This window comes from Euprymna scolopes, chromosome 45 (genome assembly GCF_053919585.1).
Source record: "Euprymna scolopes isolate OS-2025 chromosome 45, ASM5391958v1, whole genome shotgun sequence".
Taxonomy (NCBI): domain Eukaryota; kingdom Metazoa; phylum Mollusca; class Cephalopoda; order Sepiida; family Sepiolidae; genus Euprymna; species Euprymna scolopes.
Genome location: NC_136526.1, coordinates 66,054,217 through 66,076,297, shown reverse-complemented (window position 1 = coordinate 66,076,297; position 22,081 = coordinate 66,054,217). Strand labels below are relative to the sequence as shown.

The window sequence follows — 22,081 nt, the reverse complement described above, 5'->3', positions numbered from 1 at the left end:
TACTGTTCACTTTGCTGAACATCTCAAATGATAAATTCAAGATGGCGACCGGAAAAGCAGGTTCGCAGAAAATTTATTTTATTTTATTTATTTATTTATTTATTTTAAATAAAAACCGCAACAAAAACTAATTTCATAACGTTTCCGGTTTTCTTTAACTTTCTTCACGTCGTATTTTAGGAAATAAGAAAAAAAAAAAAATGATAACCAATTTTTTTTTTTTTTTGTTCGTTCTCTTATTTCAAAATACAATTTGACAAAAAAAAGAAAAAGAAAAAAAGAAACTCGGTTAATTCGGTTGACAGTTTCGTATATAAAGTCTTTGCCAACACGGGGTGAAGAAAGTTTAAGATCTCTTTAATAATTTCAGGTAAAAATTATTTCGGGGTTGTTTTAGAATCCACATAGGTTCGAAAAAGTAGTCAAAAAATCAAATACATAACAAATAAATGTTACCAAAGGCAAGATAAGTTACTCTTTTACCTAGTCGGATAAGTTTTTAGTGTTTTTATTCAATGTAACATGTTTATTTAGCTTGGAGAAAGTTAATATCAGGCGTTACGCAACCACACAAAAAAAGGCCGCTAAACAAATACATTGCCACCATTTTACCTTGTGCTCGTGCAAGAGTTGACATTAGTTGTTTTTTTTTTTCTGTCAGTTCTAATAAATTATAATAGCTTCCAAATTATGCAGTCGAAATTACCTGCCTATTACTGAATTATTAAAATAAATAAATAAAAACAAACAAACAAACAAGTTTAATCGTGTTAGCCAGTGAAAAATTACGGCCGTCTTGTTTAAATTGAAATGGAAAATTACCTCCTTTTTGAACTCTCCTGTGTCTTATATAAGCAAATACGATCGTTTTCTTCAAATTCTATTTTCTATTTTCTTTAATAAATAATTTTCTACCTTATCGATTTTCGTAATTTTTGCATATAATCATCTTAAAAATATGAGGAATACAAAGATACAATTGTTTTCATGTGAAATTCAGTTTTACGATGCCCGAAATTTCGTTCTGATAGTGTAGGAGCGCCCAAACGGTTTTCTGTGGTCTTGTCGACGGAATGAAAAAAAAAAAAAAAAAACTAAAATTTTTTTTTTTTTTTTTTGTGCATTTTTTAAAATCATGATTGATTTTTAAAAATCATGATTGATTTTTTTTTTAAATGTTACAGTTCGTTTCATAAATTTATAATTTGGTAAATTTTTGCATTCTTTTCACCTTAACAATCACCTTTAAAATTACAACATTCGTAAGGTTCCGGGTATGCTGAAAACGAATATCGCATTTAGATTTGATGAAAACAAGTAGTTTTCCAGATATTAAGCCATGTGATTTCTTATGTTATCACTGGTGGTCATTTTGTACACACAAGCGCATGCATAAAGTTCAAATAAAGGCCTTTTTTTTATCCAGCCGACAAGATTGTTACTGTTAAACTTAAAGATAACCAAATTAGTTTTTATTCATTTTAAGATTTTAATTGGAAAATTTAAACGATTCCATCTAACCCTAACCAGACAATAAGGGAAAGCAACTGGCCCTGACAGCTTTGCAATCATTGTGCTGAAAAAAGCTTCAACCAGAACTTGCCCCCATACTTACAAAACTGTTTAAGCATTGCCTTAAAGAGAAGTGCTTTCCAACACCCTGGAAAACCTCATCAGTATGCCCTGTATTTAAGAATTCAGGTGATAAGTCATCTCCCTCTCAGTACAGCCAATAAGTCTCCTGTGTGTCATGAGTAAGCTGCTGGAATCCATATTAAATAGAGAAGTAGTCAACCACCTCAGCAGAAATAACCTTCTTAGTGACATGCAATATTGTTTCCGTTCTGCCAGATCTACCGCAGATTTGCTAACTGTTATATCTCATAGGATTAGCAAATCTCTTAACAAAGGCTTCCTCTCTAGGGCAATTGCTCTTGACATATCAAAGACCTTCGCTAAGGTATAGCATAAGGGACTACTTCACAAGATTTCCAGCTACGGTATAACTCGAAAATGTTTTCTCGATCATTAAATCATTTCTCTCCAATAGGCTCATAAGAGTAGTTTCGCTTTTTATACTGAAAAGTCAATCAATGAAAGATATAGTGATTGAAAAAAATCTCGAAAATAGCGAAAGTAAAAGTCAGGCAAATTAAAGATAGACGTGACCTCCGTTCGTAACTTGTATATATTATGATATAGACAGTATATAAAAAGTTTTAAGAGTGAGTGAGCGAGCATGCCAAGCCCCCCCCCCAAGCCTTTGGCGGACATACACAAAAAGTGCACACACTAACACACACACACACATTTTCGCTTTTATATATATAGACTAGTGGGAGGTACCCGGCGTTGCCCGGATGTTTGGAAGTGTGTGTGGTTTTGGGTAAATCAAAACTCGGGGGGGGGGGGGGTTAAAATAAAAAAAAGTTTTGGTAGGTAAGTATGAGGATCGAACCTGAACCCTTGAGGCAAAGTTGGAAATTAAAGTGTGAAAAAAAAACATGCAACGTTAACCATTGGGCCACCACGACATATTAATGGAAACACGTTTGAATTTATTTAATTACTTAGAATTGGCAGGTGCATGTTTTAATGACTTAATGAGGTCAACTTTGACTGTGGGGTAGCATTTCATTTACTGTGGGGACGCTTTTTTTATTTTAATTTTCTCGAGATATTGGGGGGGGGACAAGCTCCCCATAACAAGGGGATTGTCCACATTGAATAGCAATTGTCTGATATAAGGAAAATATTTCCACATTGATCAGATCTGATTGTTTTCGGACATTTCTGGCGATCGCGACCGGAAAAATACCGCCAAAATTAGTGTCGCTTTTATTATATGAAAAAGCCTAATCCACATGCGGCGAGCAAAAAATGTTGAATATTTATCTTTTCAAAGTCAAGCAAATTAAATAGAAAGGCGACCTCCATTGTTAACTCAGAGATATTATGATTTATATGTGATATAAAAAGTTTTACGTTGTGAGTCGACCGACCGCTTCTCGGAAAAAAGCCTTTTACAGACATACACAAAAAGTGAACATACATACATACATACATACATACATACATACATTTTCGCTTTTATATTTATAGATGACCAGGCAACGTTGGATATCCCTCATAAAGAGATGAGTACCTGACATTTGACCTGGTGACAATGTTATGGAAATAACAAAGTGTTTTGATAGTGGAAGAATGTTTCGAATTTAATGTAGAAATAATTAAGCCAGAAATATGTAAAACAATAAAAGAAGGATGTTTAATAATATAGGATTGGCATATTTGGTTTTAATAAGCAAAGATACGTGACAAAAGATCAGTTTAGGATCTTTGATTACATAGATACATAACGTATCGAGTTTAGAGACGCCTTAGAAAGTTAGTAGAGTCTGTAACAGGTGATTGAGAGAAATGGTCAACAGACGGGATGGCACCCAGCAATGGCAAGATTGATAATTAAGATGTAAACAGGACTGTATCAGCGTTGAACCTTTCCTTTGTCTATTATTTCAACCTTTTGACCGATATCTTCTCGCATATTTCTGGGCCAAATTATGCATCCCAATAGACAATGATGGAAAGTTTTGAATTCTTCACATTCATTTTTTTTCTCAGGTTTGCTTGCCAATATCTAACATAAATATGATTTGATAAAACTGATATTTTTCTGGATAGTGCAAAAAATAAATTTTTTAAATAGAAAAGCCACTAACACACAGCAAATATGAATTTATTAACATTTCCATGAAAATAGTGCTTTCTTTTTTTTACATGGCAATCATCACTTATCAAGGCTCGGAAGCCACTCAAGGATAAGAGTTAATAAGCGCATGGTAGTCACTGAGATAATAGCGTATTCGTAGTTAGTGGTGGAAATGGGGTTGAAATGGATTATTTCGGGTGTGGCTCAACAAGAACTTGTTTACATTAGACTTGAAGACAACCATATTATAGTCAGCTGGAAAGTAGGCCAGCAGAACAGAGTTCCACAGGAGGGCAGTTCAAGGAAAGGAGCTATGTTCATGGAATTTACATTTAGATTTAAGCCCAGATAGAAAGTGGAGGAAATTGATGATAGTGGTTGTAGCTAGACGAGTGCTTTTGTGAAAGTTTGGCAAGGGAGGTAATAGTGTCCATTATATTTTAAATATAGATTGGTTGGTTGGTTGGTTGTTTTGTTTTATGGCATATCAACACTTTTCAGGTTATTTAATGCTGAATCCAGTGATTTTGAAGAAAATTTTTTTAATAGAATATATGTTTTTTTTCAAGTCGGTTTCTATTTAACCTATAGTTGGAACCCTAACAGGTACTACCACTCCAGGTCAGAGTCGACCAGGGAACAAGGGCAATTAAGGGGTGGCTCCACACTCCCCAAAGCCCGCAAGCTGGGGCCTCACCATCGGATATATTTTAAGGTCATATCCAGGACATTAAATATAGAACTGACCCAAATGAGCTAAAATTAATAAGTACTACTAAATACTCAGAAAGTAATATTGTGCTACATAGTTCAATACAAATAATAAAATCACATTCTAAGAGACAATCTTTAATTTACTTCTTCATTTCAGCACTTCTTGGCAGACAATTTTTATTTATTTTTTGTTTTTTTAAATGTACCCTTTATTTATGTAATGTTTCACTGACTTCTTTCTTTAGTGAAGAACTGCTGCACATAGAAATTACTACGAATTCGTTCCTCACACCATTATAACAACAATCATATATTATTATTATTATGATATTCGAAAGCAAGGCTGCATCAAAGGTAAGCTATTTTCATATTCTTGTCCAGGGTATTACCAGATTGACTCCTTTAAAGCTAAATTTCATAAATGTGGCTTTTTTTAATCATTTTTATCTTCAAAAATTGTATTGCCTAGGACTGCCCACCTGTGGAACTCTGTTCTGATGGTGTGCTTTCCAGTTAACAATGATCATGTTGGTCTCATCTTGTGCAAGATGCTGACAGCTTTTGATGGAGAACCTTTTGATCTTCGCTTCCAAGCTAAAACCATCACTTACTCCGGCTAATCGCCTCCGCCACTGAAGCTTGCTGCACAAGTTGCTGTGTACTTAACTTTGATCTTAAAAATATAGGATTGTGCAGAATAAGTATTCAAAGAATTTCAGTACTGCAAAAATTCCCGAGTTTTGACATATGTATCTACCCAAAAAGGTTCACGAATAGAACAAACATATATTTCACTTTCAAGTAGTTTACTGTGTCTTTTTTTTTTTTGTTTTTTTTACTCACGTTCACCCCTAACAAGGCATATCGTCACTTGGACGTAAGGCGTTACTATTTGGGATTATGATTAAGAAAGCTGAACAAGATGTTGGTTTATGTTACATTTAAACTTCTGCATGTACAGTCAGGGAAGCAGGTAGCAGGAAGGGAATTCCAAAGTTTAGCTGCTTGAGGAAAGAAAATATGAGAGTAGAAAGCTTTCTGGCATTTAGGAAACCTTAATGATGAGGGGGTGAAACTTTAGTGTTAAGTAGGTTTGCAAGTTTGTCGGGGATATGTATGTGAAGGAGGCACAAGTACAATGAGTCCATCAGAGTAGATTCAAGTAAAATATTTGTAAAAAAGCCACAGAGATGCAACATATTGTTGAATATCAGTAGTAACAGCCCCATCCAGTCCTCCTCCCACTCCTCTCCCATATCCCTTCTTTCAGGCTCACCGTGAAGCAATTCTGGTTTGTAGACTCAGTGAAAAAAACCTGTTTCATTTCAGTCTCCTCGCATCCTCATCTAATCCCTAACCATCTGCACGAATTAATATCACAACATGGTGTTAGAAGTGGTTTCAAGATAATTTACGTCACAGTTATAGTAGAAATTCAAAACAAACTGAACAGAAAAGAAGGAAACGAAAACAATCGAGTCATCAGTCTATACATGTGGGGGCGCTACACAGGAACTCAGAAAGCAGTTAAATGGACTGGTAAACAGCAAAACGAAATAAATACAAAAAGGCAAAAGTTCAGCTATAATTCGTCACTGTCAACTTTTTCTCTCAACTTCCAGCACGTGTTCTCCCCCTGCCTCTGCCAACAGGCATTTTATTAGAAAACTGACCCCATTCCATTTGCATATGTGTGCAGTGGAAAATGAGATATCGTAAGATTCCACGAGACTACACCTTATAAATCCATGGCTGCCATCTTTAATTTCTCTCTCTCTCTCAGATCCCATCCGAAGGTAAGTTGTATAACTGCACAATATACACAGATGCGAGCGCTTTCTTCTTTGATTATTGCATTCGACTCTACAGATCACGGTGTAAAGTGAACTTACGAAATACAAACATCAAACAAGGAACTCCAATAGCAAAAAAGTCAGAGCCTGAGGAACATAATAAATAAAACATAATACATAAAAAAACATAATGCATAAAAACATAATACATAAAAAACATAATACATAAAAACATAATACATAAAAACATAATACATAAAAACATAATACATAAAAACATAATACATAAAAAAACATAATGCATAAAAACATAATACATAAAAAACATAATACATAAAAACATAATACATAAAAACATAATACATAAAAACATAATACATAAAAACATAATACATAAAAAAACATAATGCATAAAAACATAATACATAAAAAACATAATACATAAAAACATAATACATAAAAACATAATACATAAAAACATAATACATAAAAACATAATACATAAAAACATAATACATAAAAACATAATACATAAAAACATAATACATAAAAAACATAATTCATAAAAACATAATACATAAAAAACATAATACATAAAAACATAATACATACAAAACATAATGCATAAAAACATAATACATAAAAACATAATACATAAAAAACATAATGCATAAAAACATAATACATAAAAACATAATACATAAAAACATAATACATAAAAACATAATACATAAAAACATAATACATAAAAACATAATACATAAAAACATAATACATAAAAAACATAATACATAAAAACATAATACATAAAAACATAATACATAAAAACATAATACATAAAAACATAATGCATAAAAAACATAATACATAAAAAACATAATACATAAAAAACATAATACATAAAAACATAATACATAAAAAACATAATACATAAAAACATAATACATAAAAACATAATACATAAAAAACATAATGCATAAAAAACATAATACATAAAAACATAATACATAAAAAACATAATACATAAAAAACATAATACATAAAAACATAATACATAAAAAACATAATACATAAAAACATAATACATAAAAAACATAATACATAAAAACATAATACATAAAAACATAATACATAAAAAACATAATTCATAAAAACATAATACATAAAAAACATAATACATAAAAACATAATACATAAAAACATAATACATAAAAAACATAATGCATAAAAACATAATACATAAAAACATAATACATAAAAACATAATACATAAAAACATAATACATAAAAACATAATACATAAAAAACATAATACATAAAAACATAATACATAAAAACATAATACATAAAAACATAATGCATAAAAAACATAATACATAAAAAACATAATACATAAAAACATAATACATAAAAAACATAATACATAAAAAACATAATTCATAAAAACATAATACATAAAAAACATAATTCATAAAAACATAATACATAAAAACATAATGCATAAAAAACATAATGCATAAAAAACATAATACATAAAAACATAATACATAAAAAACATAATACATAAAAAACATAATACATAAAAAACATAATACATAAAAACATAATACATAAAAAACATAATACATAAAAAACATAATTCATAAAAAACATAATACATAAAAAACATAATACATAAAAACATAATACATAAAAAACATAATACATAAAAACATAATACATAAAAACATAATACATAAAAACATAATACATAAAAAACATAATTCATAAAAACATAATACATAAAAAACATAATTCATAAAAACATAATACATAAAAACATAATGCATAAAAAACATAATACATAAAAACATAATACATAAAAACATAATACATAAAAAATATAATTCATAAAAACATAATACATAAAAACATAATGCATAAAAAACATAATACATAAAAAACATAATACATAAAAAACATAATACATAAAAACATAATACATAAAAACATAATACATAAAAAACATAATACATAAAAACATAATACATAAAAAACATAATTCATAAAAACATAATACATAAAAAATATAATACATAAAAACATAATACATAAAAAACATAATACATAAAAAACATAATACATAAAAACATAATACATAAAAAACATAATACATAAAAAACATAATACATAAAAAACATAATACATAAAAAACATAATACATAAAAACATAATACATAAAAAACATAATACATAAAAAACATAATACATAAAAAACATAATACATAAAAAACATAATTCATAAAAACATAATACATAAAAAATATAATACATAAAAACATAATACATAAAAAATATAATACATAAAAACAAAATACATAAAAACATAATACATAAAAAACATAATACATAAAAACATAATACATAAAAAACATAATACATAAAAAACATAATTCATAAAAACATAATACATAAAAAACATAATTCATAAAAACATAATACATAAAAAACATAATTCATAAAAACATAATACATAAAAACATAATACATAAAAAACATAATACATAAAAACATAATACATAAAAACATAATACATAAAAACATAATACATAAAAACATAATGCATAAAAAACATAATACATAAAAAACATAATACATAAAAAACATAATACATAAAAACATAATACATAAAAACATAATACATAAAAAACATAATACATAAAAACATAATACATAAAAACATAATACATAAAAACATAATACATAAAAACATAATACATAAAAAACATAATGCATAAAAAACATAATACATAAAAACATAATACATAAAAAACATAATACATAAAAAACATAATGCATAAAAAACATAATACATAAAAACATAATACATAAAAAACATAATACATAAAAAACATAATACATAAAAAACATAATACATAAAAACATAATACATAAAAAACATAATACATAAAAACATAATACATAAAAAACATAATACATAAAAACATAATACATAAAAACATAATACATAAAAAACATAATACATAAAAAACATAATTCATAAAAACATAATACATAAAAAACATAATACATAAAAACATAATACATAAAAACATAATACATAAAAAACATAATGCATAAAAAACATAATACATAAAAACATAATACATAAAAAACATAATACATAAAAAACATAATACATAAAAACATAATACATAAAAAACATAATACATAAAAACATAATACATAAAAAACATAATACATAAAAACATAATACATAAAAACATAATACATAAAAAACATAATACATAAAAAACATAATTCATAAAAACATAATACATAAAAAACATAATTCATAAAAACATAATACATAAAAACATAATGCATAAAAAACATAATACATAAAAACATAATACATAAAAACATAATACATAAAAAATATAATTCATAAAAACATAATGCATAAAAACATAATGCATAAAAAACATAATACATAAAAAACATAATACATAAAAAACATAATACATAAAAACATAATACATAAAAACATAATACATAAAAAACATAATACATAAAAACATAATACATAAAAAACATAATTCATAAAAACATAATACATAAAAAATATAATACATAAAAACATAATACATAAAAAACATAATACATAAAAACATAATACATAAAAAACATAATACATAAAAAACATAATACATAAAAACATAATACATAAAAAACATAATACATAAAAACATAATACATAAAAAACATAATACATAAAAAACATAATACATAAAAAACATAATTCATAAATACATAATACATAAAAAATATAATACATAAAAACATAATACATAAAAAATATAATACATAAAAACATAATACATAAAAACATAATACATAAAAACATAATACATAAAAAACATAATACATAAAAAACATAATACATAAAAACATAATACATAAAAACATAATACATAAAAAACATAATACATAAAAAACATAATTCATAAAAACATAATACATAAAAAACATAATTCATAAAAACATAATACATAAAAAACATAATTCATAAAAACATAATACATAAAAAATATAATACATAAAAACATAATACATAAAAACATAATACATAAAAACATAATACATAAAAAACATAATACATAAAAAACATAATACATAAAAAACATAATACATAAAAAACATAATTCATAAAAACATAATACATAAAAAACATAATTCATAAAAACATAATACATAAAAAATATAATACATAAAAACATAATACATAAAAACATAATACATAAAAACATAATACATAAAAACATAATACATAAAAAACATAATACATAAAAACATAATACATAAAAACATAATACATAAAAAACATAATTCATAAAAAACATAATGCATAAAAAACATAATTCATAAAAAACAATTCATAAAAAACAATACATAAAAACATAATACATAAAAAACATAATTCATAAAAAACATAATGCATAAAAAACATAATTCATAAAAAACAATTCATAAAAAACAATACATAAAAACATAATACATAAAAAACATAATTCATAAAAAACATAATGCATAAAAAACATAATTAATAAAAAACAATTCATAAAAACAATACATAAAACATAATACATAAAAAACATAATGCATAAAAAACATAATTCATAAAAACATAATACATAAAAAACATAATACATAAAAACATAATGCATAAAAACATAATACATAAAAAACATAATGCATAAAAAACATAATACATAAAAAACATAATACATTAAAAAAACATAATACATAAAAAACATAATACATAAAAAATATAATACATAAAAAACAATGCATAAAAAACATAATTCATAAAAACATAATACATAAAAAACATAATACATAAAAAACATAATGCATAAAAAACATAATTCATAAAAAACAATTCATAAAAAACAATACATAAAAACATAATACATAAAAAACATAATGCATAAAAAACATAATGCATAAAAAACATAATTCATAAAAACATAATACATAAAAAACATAATGCATAAAAACATAATGCATAAAAAACATAATACATTAAAAAAACATAATACATAAAAAACATAATACATAAAAAAACATAATACATAAAAAAAACATAATACATAAAAAAAAACAGCGGGAAACACTGTTTAAGAAAGTCAATACAAGACACTTCATAAGGTAGATGATTCGTTGTTATTTTTACAAAAGCAAACAAACTATTACTCATTGCAAACAAATAACATATGCCAATCAGTCAATTTTGTGAATCAATAAAAAAAATTTTTTTTTCATTTCTTTAAGTTTGCTAATTCTCTTGATCAACAATGGCTTGTCAAATACCTCTCTCTTCTATAGATTGGCAGTGTACCAATTTACCAATTTACCAAAAGATTTTGACAGATTCGTTCGACAGATTATGTTACATTTTAACAGACCTCTCAGGGACGTAAGTGGGGAAGTAAAAGTGAAGTATCTGTTGCTGTGCTCGAGGATTTTCCCCACTCTTTATCTGTGCCTAAATCAAAACGTAGATTCCATGAACAAAGCTTCTTTCTTAGAACTGCATGCTTGTGGAACTCTCTTCCCTTTTGCCTGCTTCCCACCTGACTACAACCTGGATGTCTTCAAGTCCAACATAAACAAATTCCTGACAAACCACTCGCTTAAGTAAGACACTCTATCAAATCTCCAATACTAATGATTACTACAATACTATCTCATTGATTACTGTACACGCAATAACCCTTCTCTCCGAGTTGCTTCCATGACCATGTAAAAAAAAAAAAAGATATTTAAATTTGGGTCAAGTGAAGTGCATAAGGTAAAAAACTACATCAAAAAATTTCGCGCATACAGAGAGCCGAGGTCAAACTTTCACGTCTCAAGATATCAACTCCTGCAGTGCCGACAACAACCTGACGAACCAGCCCATGCATTTTTGAAGGCAAATAAGGAAACAGTGCAAGTACGACACATCCCCCCCTTCCCCATTGAGAAAACCCTTCTAGTTGACCTTTTCATTTTTTTGACTGAATATCTAAGTTCACACAAAAATCCTTAATCAAGGAAGGAAATAACCTCAGCATTGCAGAGACAGCAGAAGAGGCAACATTGAAGCAAGTGGAGGCAATACAAAACAGATTCTCCAGGAAAAAATCAGAAGATGCAATAAAGGCTGGGAGAGAGTATTATAAAAACTGTTATTTTGGGGGAAAAGGCCATTACATAAGTGAATACCCAGCAAAAGGAAAAACCTGTGGGAAGTGCTGGAGGACAGGATATCTGCAGTCGCTTGCCGCACCAGAGACACGAAAGACTCCACTTGTAAACAAGACAGGCCTGCAAGTTCAACAAAAAACCCAAGAAATAGAAATGTCCACAATATAACAATGCACACAGCGATGAGGAAGACGACCACTCACCAACAGAGACATACTTCTATACCATATCAGGTCTCAAAATAGCAACATCTCATACCCCAGCAGACGCTAGAGAGGTGTTAGAATAAACTGCTTTGACTCTTCCAGAAATAAAAGTTCGTAGTTATTCCCCTTGGCCGGAATTAAGGATTCCGCCATATTGATTTCTCGAAAACATGTGTACTTTTAAGTTGATAAGACCTTTACGAAAGGCATTCCTGTTTATTATAATTTCAAGAGTCATATGCAGAATTGAGAGTAGAGAACAAAAGATAAATGCGAAGGTGGACACAGGTGCGATAAGCAACCTCATCCTGCGGGAATATTGCAAACAACTCAAGCATGTACACCTTCAAGACACTCCAATGCGACTATTCGTCTTTGGTGGCGTCCCAATCGATCAAGTGGGTATATGTCACCTGAGAATCAGATATGGCGATAAATTTGCAAGCGCCAACTTCCATATGGTAAAAAGCAATAGACCCACACTACTTGGCCTCCAGACCTCTAGGATTATTAATAATAAAAACACTCCATTTTTGGGACTATTTTACCATATTTGTTTAAAATTTTCTCTGTATGTCTATTTAGCAGTTTTGCATGATGCAGAACTCAATTTTACATATGTTAAGGCCGAAAACTGCACCGTTTGTTCATTTTCACTAGGATTTGACATCCCCTGAGGACTTTTGGGGCTAAATGGGGGGGGGGGGTCAAATGCTGAACTTAGTCATTTTTTTTATACCTTGTTCACTGTGCACTCATGGGGGGGGCATGCTTCTCTTGTTTTTATTTTGAATAATTTAATCAAGTAAAAATTCCATATCTTTTTAAAACTTGATTACTAAATTTCTGAAAGTTATTCTAGCAAATTAACAATTTAATAAACAAAAATATAGTGAAAACTGATTTAAACTTGAAAATACTATGGAAAAAAACGTAGCCTTTTAAATTTAGTGATCAATTGCACAGCAAAAAAAAAAATCTGAAATAAGAAAAAAAATATTTTAATTATTTTTATTGTGCAATAATTTTTATCAGTTTGAAAGGCGCTTCTACACTATTGGGACGAAATTTCAGAAATCGTAAAACTGAATTTCACATGAAACCAATGGTACAGTCCTGGTCCAAATCATAAGACCACTTAAGAAAGTAAGCGTTTACGCATATTATCGAATTTTTAATCAAACAAATGGTTGAAACCATTGCCAAAAGGGAAAATATGATGGAAAAAAATGAAATCTGCTTCATTCGAAACCTTAACCCTGATCTAATAATTATTTTTAAAAAAACAAACATTTTCGCCTGGTCAAAATGATAAGACCACTAATAATTTATCTAACAAAAGGCAATTATAAATTACTAAAAAGGGTCTCAGTATTTAGTATAGCCTCCATTATTACGAATTACTTCAAAAATTCTTTTCGGCATGCTTGCGACTAAGTTTTTTATCAGTTGCGAAGGAATTTTATCCCATGTACTGAAAACTGAACCAGAAAGTTCCTTTATCGAATCATACTGGGTTCCATCCTTGAACACTTCTTTTGCCATCCATCAATGGAATTGAGGTCCGGAGAACATGCTGGATGATCTAACAATTCTATTCTCATGCTTGTCGAGAAGTGTGTATCGCAGCGTTGTCTTGCTGGAAAACTTAATTTCTTCCACACAGACGTGGCCTTCAGTCCTGATAAAAGAATTTTTAAGCATTGAAATGTACTTCAATGATGTTTGCCGGCCTTTCACTACTTGCAACTTTAGGGTCCCAGCTGACAAGAAAGCACCCCAGATCATTAAAGACCCTCCTCCACTATGCCGAGTTGAAAAAGTCTCTTTGGGCAAATTTTCAGATGCCTTCTGATAGTTTTAGGACTCCATTCTGCTGCTGTTTGGCTTTTCAATTGACTTGAGCTCATACTGGAGTTTTTTTTAAACTTCTGATACGGCGATCCAGTGATGGGGTTATTGTTTTTGGTCGACCTGGACTCTTTTTGTGCCCATATTGATCTGGATTTCTTAAAAAATTTGTGATGACCGTTTTGCTACGATTCACTTCATTTGCAATGGATCTATGGGAGAGTTCATCCCTATTAAGCTCAAAGATCCTTCCTCTCTCAAACTCTGATAATGGTTTCCCTTTTGCCATTTATAATTTAGTAAGATGTTTTTCATCCACTAACAAGTTGCTTTTAGTAACATAGAAAGCTTTTCGTATTCATTTTTTCAAAACTAGCCGATTTCATTAAAGTGGTCTTATCATTTTGACGAGGTGAAAATGTTTGTTTTTAAAAAAATAATTATTAGATCAGGGTTAAGGTTTCGAATGAAGCAGATTTCATTTTTTTCCATCATATTTTCCCTTTCGGCAATGGTTTCAACCATTTGTTTGATTAAAAATTCGATAATATGCGTAAACGCTTACTTTCTTAAGTAGTCTTATGATTTTGACCAGGACTGTATCTACGTATTCCTCGTATTTTGAAGATGATTATATCAAAATTACGAAAATCGAGAAGGTAGAAAATTTTTTATTAAAGAAAATAAAAAACACAATTTGATGAAAACGACCGTAAGACACAGGAGAGTAATTGTCTGTATTTTTGAGATGAGGTGTTTTCATTGATTGAGATTGTCGGACTGACTTCCTCATCTTGGTTGTTATAGTCACAACGTTTCGGCCGTTTTGCCCTCCGGCCTTCATCAGGTGTTTTGTATCGGACTGGGGAACCGTTTGTTAGGAGTCTTGAACCCAACCCTTTCTAGTGACATATGGCCGAGTTGGTCCTAGACGTTGTATCAAAGTTTACAGTTACCCAAAGGTGCTGAGTTCAATCCTGAACGAAGGCAGTGAAAAGTAACATTCAAAACAGAGAATCAGCAACTATGTCCCAGAGCCTAGCTGGAGTCCGAACATGGTACCTCCGTAATAATAATAAAGGGTTGGGTTCGAGATTACTAACAAACGGTTCCCCAGTTCGATACAAAACACCTGATGAAGACCGGAGGGCAAAACGTCCGGAACGTTGTGACTATAACAACCAAGATGAGGAAGTCAGTCCGACAATCTCAATCAAGACACAGGAGAGTTAAAAAGGGAGGTAATTTTCCGTTTTGATTTAAACAAGATGGCGGCATTTTTTCACGTGCTAAGACGATTACATTTTTTTTTTTTTAAATAATTCAGTAATATTCATGTAATTCCAAACTGCATAATTTGGAAGCTACCATTGTAATTTATTAGAATTGACGGCGGACGTTGTTGAGAGTGCCTCCCGCCCTCTAAATTCCAGTTTTCATTTTTTTTTTTTTTTTAAACTTTTTTCTTGTTAATATTAAAAAAAATTGAAAAAAAATTTTTTTATAACTTTTCACGGGGGGAGGGGGTTCAGTTTTCGATTATAAGGTTGTACTAAATTGAACACGAACTTTCTGACCACGAGGAATAGATAGATACATACAGAGATGAGAGAGAGAGAGAGAGAGAGAGAGAGAGAGAGAGAGAGAGAGAGAAGGAGGTAGATACATAGATGAAAGTGGGCGGAGGGAAGAACGAAGGGGGGGGGGGGTTACCCCTCCATACTAACCCCTACCATCAGAGAGAGAGAGAGAGAGAGAGAGAGAGAGAGAGAGTTGCAAATTTTTTACTTTTTTTTTTCATCGTGGTCAGAAAGTTCGTGTTCAATTTAGTACAACATTATAATTGAAAACTGAACCCCCACGTGAAAAGTTATGAATTTTTTTTTCAATTTTTCTTTTTATAATCTGAAAATTAAGTCCGTAATCAATGATATTAATAGGAAAAAAGAGGGGTGGACACTCTCGACAACGTCTGCCGTCTTGACAAGGTAATATCCATTGAAAGCGTTTTGTGGTTATATGAGAAAATAAAGCTGTGTACGCATTATAAATGTTTCCTTTCTGTGTCTTATGTAATATATTAGTACATTAGGGGTCATTTCGAATTAAAATTTATTTACTGCACCCATCTGAACTAGAGAAAATCATGATTAAAATGTGTATGTCTCATGTAAATAACTAACGATGAATATCTAATATGGCCGACCAGACGAGTGATCAAAAAGTCAGATCGAGCGTACCGCGGAAAACGAAATGAGACCAAATTGACAACTTGTGTTTTTTTTTTTTTTTTTTTTGCTTGAACTTTGCGCTTTTCGGATTATTTGGTTATGTTTTATTTTCTTAGTGGATATTTATACATATTTTTTTTTTGCCGTTTTTTTTTAGGGAGGGGGACTTTTTTTTTGCCAGAGATTATAGTTATAGGTAATTATTAACAACAAAATTGGCGCAAGTCCAGATTAGTAGAACTTGTAAACAAAAATGAATACCTTTTATTTTCTTGAATAAAAAAAAAAACTTACTCGACGAGAACACGACTGTTTTTGCTTTAATAATTATTTTTTATTCAAACGTAACAAATAAAAACTTCAATTTGGCTTGAACTTTGCGGTTTTCGGATTATTTTTTATTTTTATCATTGTTTTTTTTTTTTTTAGCCGGATTTAACTAACAAACAAAACAAAACAAAAACAAGTTTGGTGCTTATGCATTTATGTTACCGTTATTTTTTATGGTTGAACTGCCTTCCCCAATGTTTGAAGTGTTTCTAATGCTTTTACCTATAACTATAATCTCTGACAAAAAAAAAACCTCCCCCCCCAAAAAAAATATCCACCCAGAAAATAAAACATAACCAAAAAAAAAAAAAAAAAAAACACAAGTTGTCAATTTGGTCTCATTTCGTTTTCCGCGGTACGCTCGATCTGACTTTTTGATCACACACTCGTCTTGTCGGCCATATTAGATATTTATCGTTAGTTATTTAGACGAGACATACACATTTAAATCATGATTTTCTCTAGTCCAGATGAGTGCAGTAAATAAACTTTTAACTCGAAATGACCCCTAATGTACTAATGTATAACATAAGACACAGAAAGGAAACATTTATAATGCGTACACAGCTTTATTTTCCCATATAACCACCGTACGCTTTCAATGGATATTACTCTTGACAAAAAAATTAGTTGAAACCATTGTTTTTTAATCTGAAAACTCCATTTATCGACTGCAAAATCTCGTCTCAATTCTGTAGAAGCGCCGTTTGAAATACGTTAAGCATAAAAAAATAACATTGTTGATGACGATTTCAGTAAAAAAAAAAAAAAAAAATGTTTACTGATGTCGGCCCGCTGCTACGAATTCGGAATAGATGCATGTAAGCGAGAAAAAGCGAAAGTACAGGGAAACGGCTCTTACAGGAGAACCCTGGACTGACTTATCTCCCCTTGATTTTCGAGATTTTTGTTCTTATCTGTAGCAGATCGTTAGGTGCTTATTCAGATTAGTAACTTCCGAAATTTTCGTATTATTTTATTGCCCCCCCCCGCAAAAAAAAAAACGCATTGTATTCTATTTTTTAACAAGCAGTAAAACAGCAGTATTTAATTATTTTATGTAAAATATTATCAATTATTACTTATTTTTATAGGTTGTGTTATTCCGTTGGTTACGGACACAGACACAGCTGAGCCTCACAGCCTGTGAGGCTGTCAGCCTGTCCACTTCATGCAGAGGTCCAGTTGTAAAATATATTTAAAAATAAAAATGTGTGCGAAAAATGTCACATATTTTCTTTGATACCAATTTGCTTATTTATTTTTAACTGAAACAGGAAGTCCGGTTTGGTAAGCGGAACATTTTTACATCAAGGAGAGGTTTTCCCCTAACACCGGTATGGCGGTCTTAGAGTCGCCTCTGCTTCTGCTTCGTCACATTTTGCAACAAAAATAAAAAGTGGTGAAAAAATTTGGTGTTTATTCAGAACTAGCCCGGGTGATTGGAGGTGTGTTGAGCCAAAAAAAAAAAAAAAAAAAAGTGGTAGTAGGCAGGCAGGTTCGAACCTGTACCGCGAAGGAGAAAAAAAAAATGTATAAAAGAAAAATAACGTGATGTGTTTGCTGTTGCGCCCGTTGCCAAAGCGGAAGTGACGTAAGTTAAAATTAAGACTAGTTAATCGAAAAGAAAGAGGGGATGACTTGCGAAAATATCGGCAAAAAAAAGCGACCCCTTTCCTGTAGAAAAGTGCCCAATTGAGGGTGAAGGAAATTATGTTTTTAACCAATTTTTCGATATTTGTCATCCGAAGGGTTGTGCTTCAAAATGATATCAATCTCGTGAAAATCCCTCGCCTGTCAAAAGTTTTAGGCAGACATACATACATACATACATACATACGTTTAAACAGACAGGTAAGATTTATATTATAGATAGCACTTATGACGATAAGCTGGTAAACGTGACTATCGGAATACCCTCACCAAATCACCGCTAACAAAATATCGTCTTTGTCCATCAAACTTAACCACTGAACCGTAACTCGAAAACAAAATGAAACAAACTTTATTTTATTATTACCAAAAAACATGTATCTCCCCTGTTATTATTTTGATAAGAACGAATTACTATTTCGTTATCTTTCTGACTAAAATGGTTTGTTATACTTTTTACTAAAATGAAATAAAATTGTTATTTCTTTTATTTTAACCTCATGCATTGTTTTGTGATTATATCTTGTGTAGTTTCTGACTTTTATCCAAGATATTCACTCACACACTTCTGTTAAGATTTTATTTTATACTAGCGGGGGTACCTGGCGTTGCCTGGGTGCTTGGAGGTGTGTGTGCTTTTAAATAAAAAAGAAACTGGGGGTGGGGGTAAAAGTTGGTAGGATCGAACCCGAAGCCCTGACGCGATGTTTGAAAATAAAATGTGAAAAACACATGAACCGTTCAGCTAGCAAGAATGAGTTACTGAAAGATGTTTGAATTTATTTAAGTAAGAACCAAATTGACAGGTGCCCGCACGGAAGTCATAGAGCGTTACGACGATGACGACGTAAGTCAGAAACTATTCAGCAAATGAGGTCAATGACCAGGTTTGTTTGTTATAAGCGAAGTAAAAAAAGAAAACATAAAAACGAACGTTAAAACTTAAGCGGGGGGGGGGGGTATAAAAACATCGGAAAAAAACACAAAAAAAACTAACGTAAGGCAAACGAACGATGTTAAATGTAAAAATTGAAAAAACAAAAAAGAAAACAGAAAAACAAACACGTGAAAAATGGCTTAAATAAGCCTGTTTCGATATTAAAATTTAAAAAATCGGTGGGTACCTGGGTGTTTTGGGGTGTGTGGTCGGGGGTGGATAAACAAAAAAAACGAACGTTGCATGAAAAATAACTTAAATAACACTGGTTCAATATTTAAATTTAAAAAATCGAAAAAAAAAAAAAGAAAGACATCTCCCACCACAATTCGAACCCAAAACGTTTAGATAACGCACCAACGTGCTAACCAACTGAGCTAACATGGCGTACATGAAATTTAGTCAGTTCTTCAACTATTTAAAGTAAATCAGGTCATGCCGTCATCTGACGCATGCGTAGAACCGGTCTTCGTCACAAGAGGATCGTTTTTGTTGACCCCTCCCCTGTCGAAAATTGTCGATTTCGGGGTGAAAAAATGAACGTTTTTGGCCAAGTTTTTGATATTTTTCGAAGCGAAAGATGGAGCTTCAATATGATACCGAGTTTGTGAATTTTCGTCGTGTCTGTCAAAAGTTTTTAGCGGACACACAAACAAACATACAAACATACATACATACACACATTTTCGCTTTTATATATATTGAAGATAGATAAATATATTACTTACATTGCATTTATTTTTAAAAATGTATTTTGCCTTTTCTCATGAAATGATTTTATTCTGTATTTATTTTTTCATAAAATTCAAATCAACTAAAGTAGTGTCAAATTTGTTGAGTTAAAATGAAAAGAAAATCTGTCGAAAATGTAATGTCAAATTCCACCTCAACAAGCAATACTTGTCAAGCACTTTAAAATGTTGATAACTTCTACAGAATTAGTTTTTTTCTCTTCTACACCCATCGTGGAAAATCACCAAATACTATCTATATAAAAGCCAAGTACGCCCCAAGATGAAGTACTGTTGCCACATCTGGGAAGGATAAGCTGCTAGAAGCAGCCTATCCTGCCTTGACAGAGTTCAAAATAGATTTTCTAGCTTAGTGGGGGATGCTCTTTTCTCTTCCCTACAACCTCTTTCCCATAGAAGAGACGTTGCGAGCCTGTTTCTGCTTTATTGTTATTTCCATGGCAAGTGCTCGTCTGAGCTCCAATTTATGGTCATTCCTCGCAAAACTTTCATAAAAAACACTCGTCTAGCTGAAACCACTGTCAATAATTTTCCTCACTCTCTATCTGTGCCTAAACCAAAACGTAGATTCCATGAACAAAGCTTCTCTTTCTTAGAACTGCACACCTTTGGAACTCTCTTCCATTAGCCTGCTTTCCATCTGACTACAATATGGTTGTCTTCAAGTCCAACATAAACAAATTCTTGATGAACCGCTCCCCTTAAGTAATCCAATTTGCCAAATTTCCACTTCTAATGATTACTATGATATTATTCCATTGACTACTGTACATTCAGTAACCCTTATCCTCGAGTGGCCTCGATTTTTGGCCTTATTTCTGATTTTCTCAGATCATTTTTCAAGTATTGATTTGTTTTCTGATTTTTTTTCCCATTAACTACTCTGCACGCTTTAACTCTTACCTTCAAGTGGTGACTCCTATGTAAAAAAAAAAAAAAAAAATCCAGCCGTGAGAATTTGCTCCTGTTTGTGTTCATTACAATTTCGTCGGCTTCAGATTTTTTTTTTTTTTTACAACTATTAATTTATTTTCTGATTTTTTTTTTTTTACAACTATTAATTTATTTTCTGATTTTTTTTTTTTTTTACAACTATTAATTTATTTTCTGATTTTTGTTTTTTTTTTACAACTATTAATTTATTTTCTGATTTTTTTTTTTTTTACAACTATTAATTTATTTTCTGATTTTTTTTTTTTTTACAACTATTAATTTATTTTCTGATTTTTTTTTTTTTTTACAACTATTAATTTATTTTCTGATTTTTTTTTTTTTTTACAACTATTAATTTATTTTCTGATTTTTTTTTTTTTTACAACTATTAATTTATTTCTGATTTTCTCAGATCATTTTTCAAGTATTGATTTGTTTTCTGATTTGAAAATTTCAAAAAATGCATTAAGGAATTCCTCTGGCACTGCCGTATAAAAGACAATCCTTCAGCAATATTTTATATTGGATACGGCAGCCACGTCAAAACATCAGTCCCGCGAGAACCATAAGAATCAGTTTATGTTGTGATACGGAGCTCATCCTACAATTATAATTGAATTCATAAAATAAAAATTATTGCAGAATATATATTTTTTATCTAGAAACATGCAATAGTTTGATTATATGCAAGAATGTAATACAAATGTACAAGTGTAATGTCAACCCAACACGTTGTAG

The 22,081-nt window shown here is 30.0% G+C and overlaps 1 long non-coding RNA gene across 2 annotated transcripts in view; it reads left to right on the top strand.

Moving 5' to 3' along the window:
- The first annotated feature begins 292 nt into the window (after positions 1-292).
- The window catches only part of LOC145269860 (uncharacterized), a 41,510-nt gene continuing 19,721 nt past the window's right edge, over positions 293-22,081 (top strand). Inside the window, exons 1-3 of one of the 2 annotated variants that reach the window (XR_013865274.1) lie at positions 293-370; positions 4,672-4,780; positions 18,163-19,252. This is a non-coding gene — a long non-coding RNA (uncharacterized LOC145269860). Of the gene's footprint in view, positions 371-4,671; positions 4,781-18,162; positions 19,253-22,081 lie in introns of those variants that run through there. The other variant, XR_013865273.1, reaches the window with a different exon arrangement.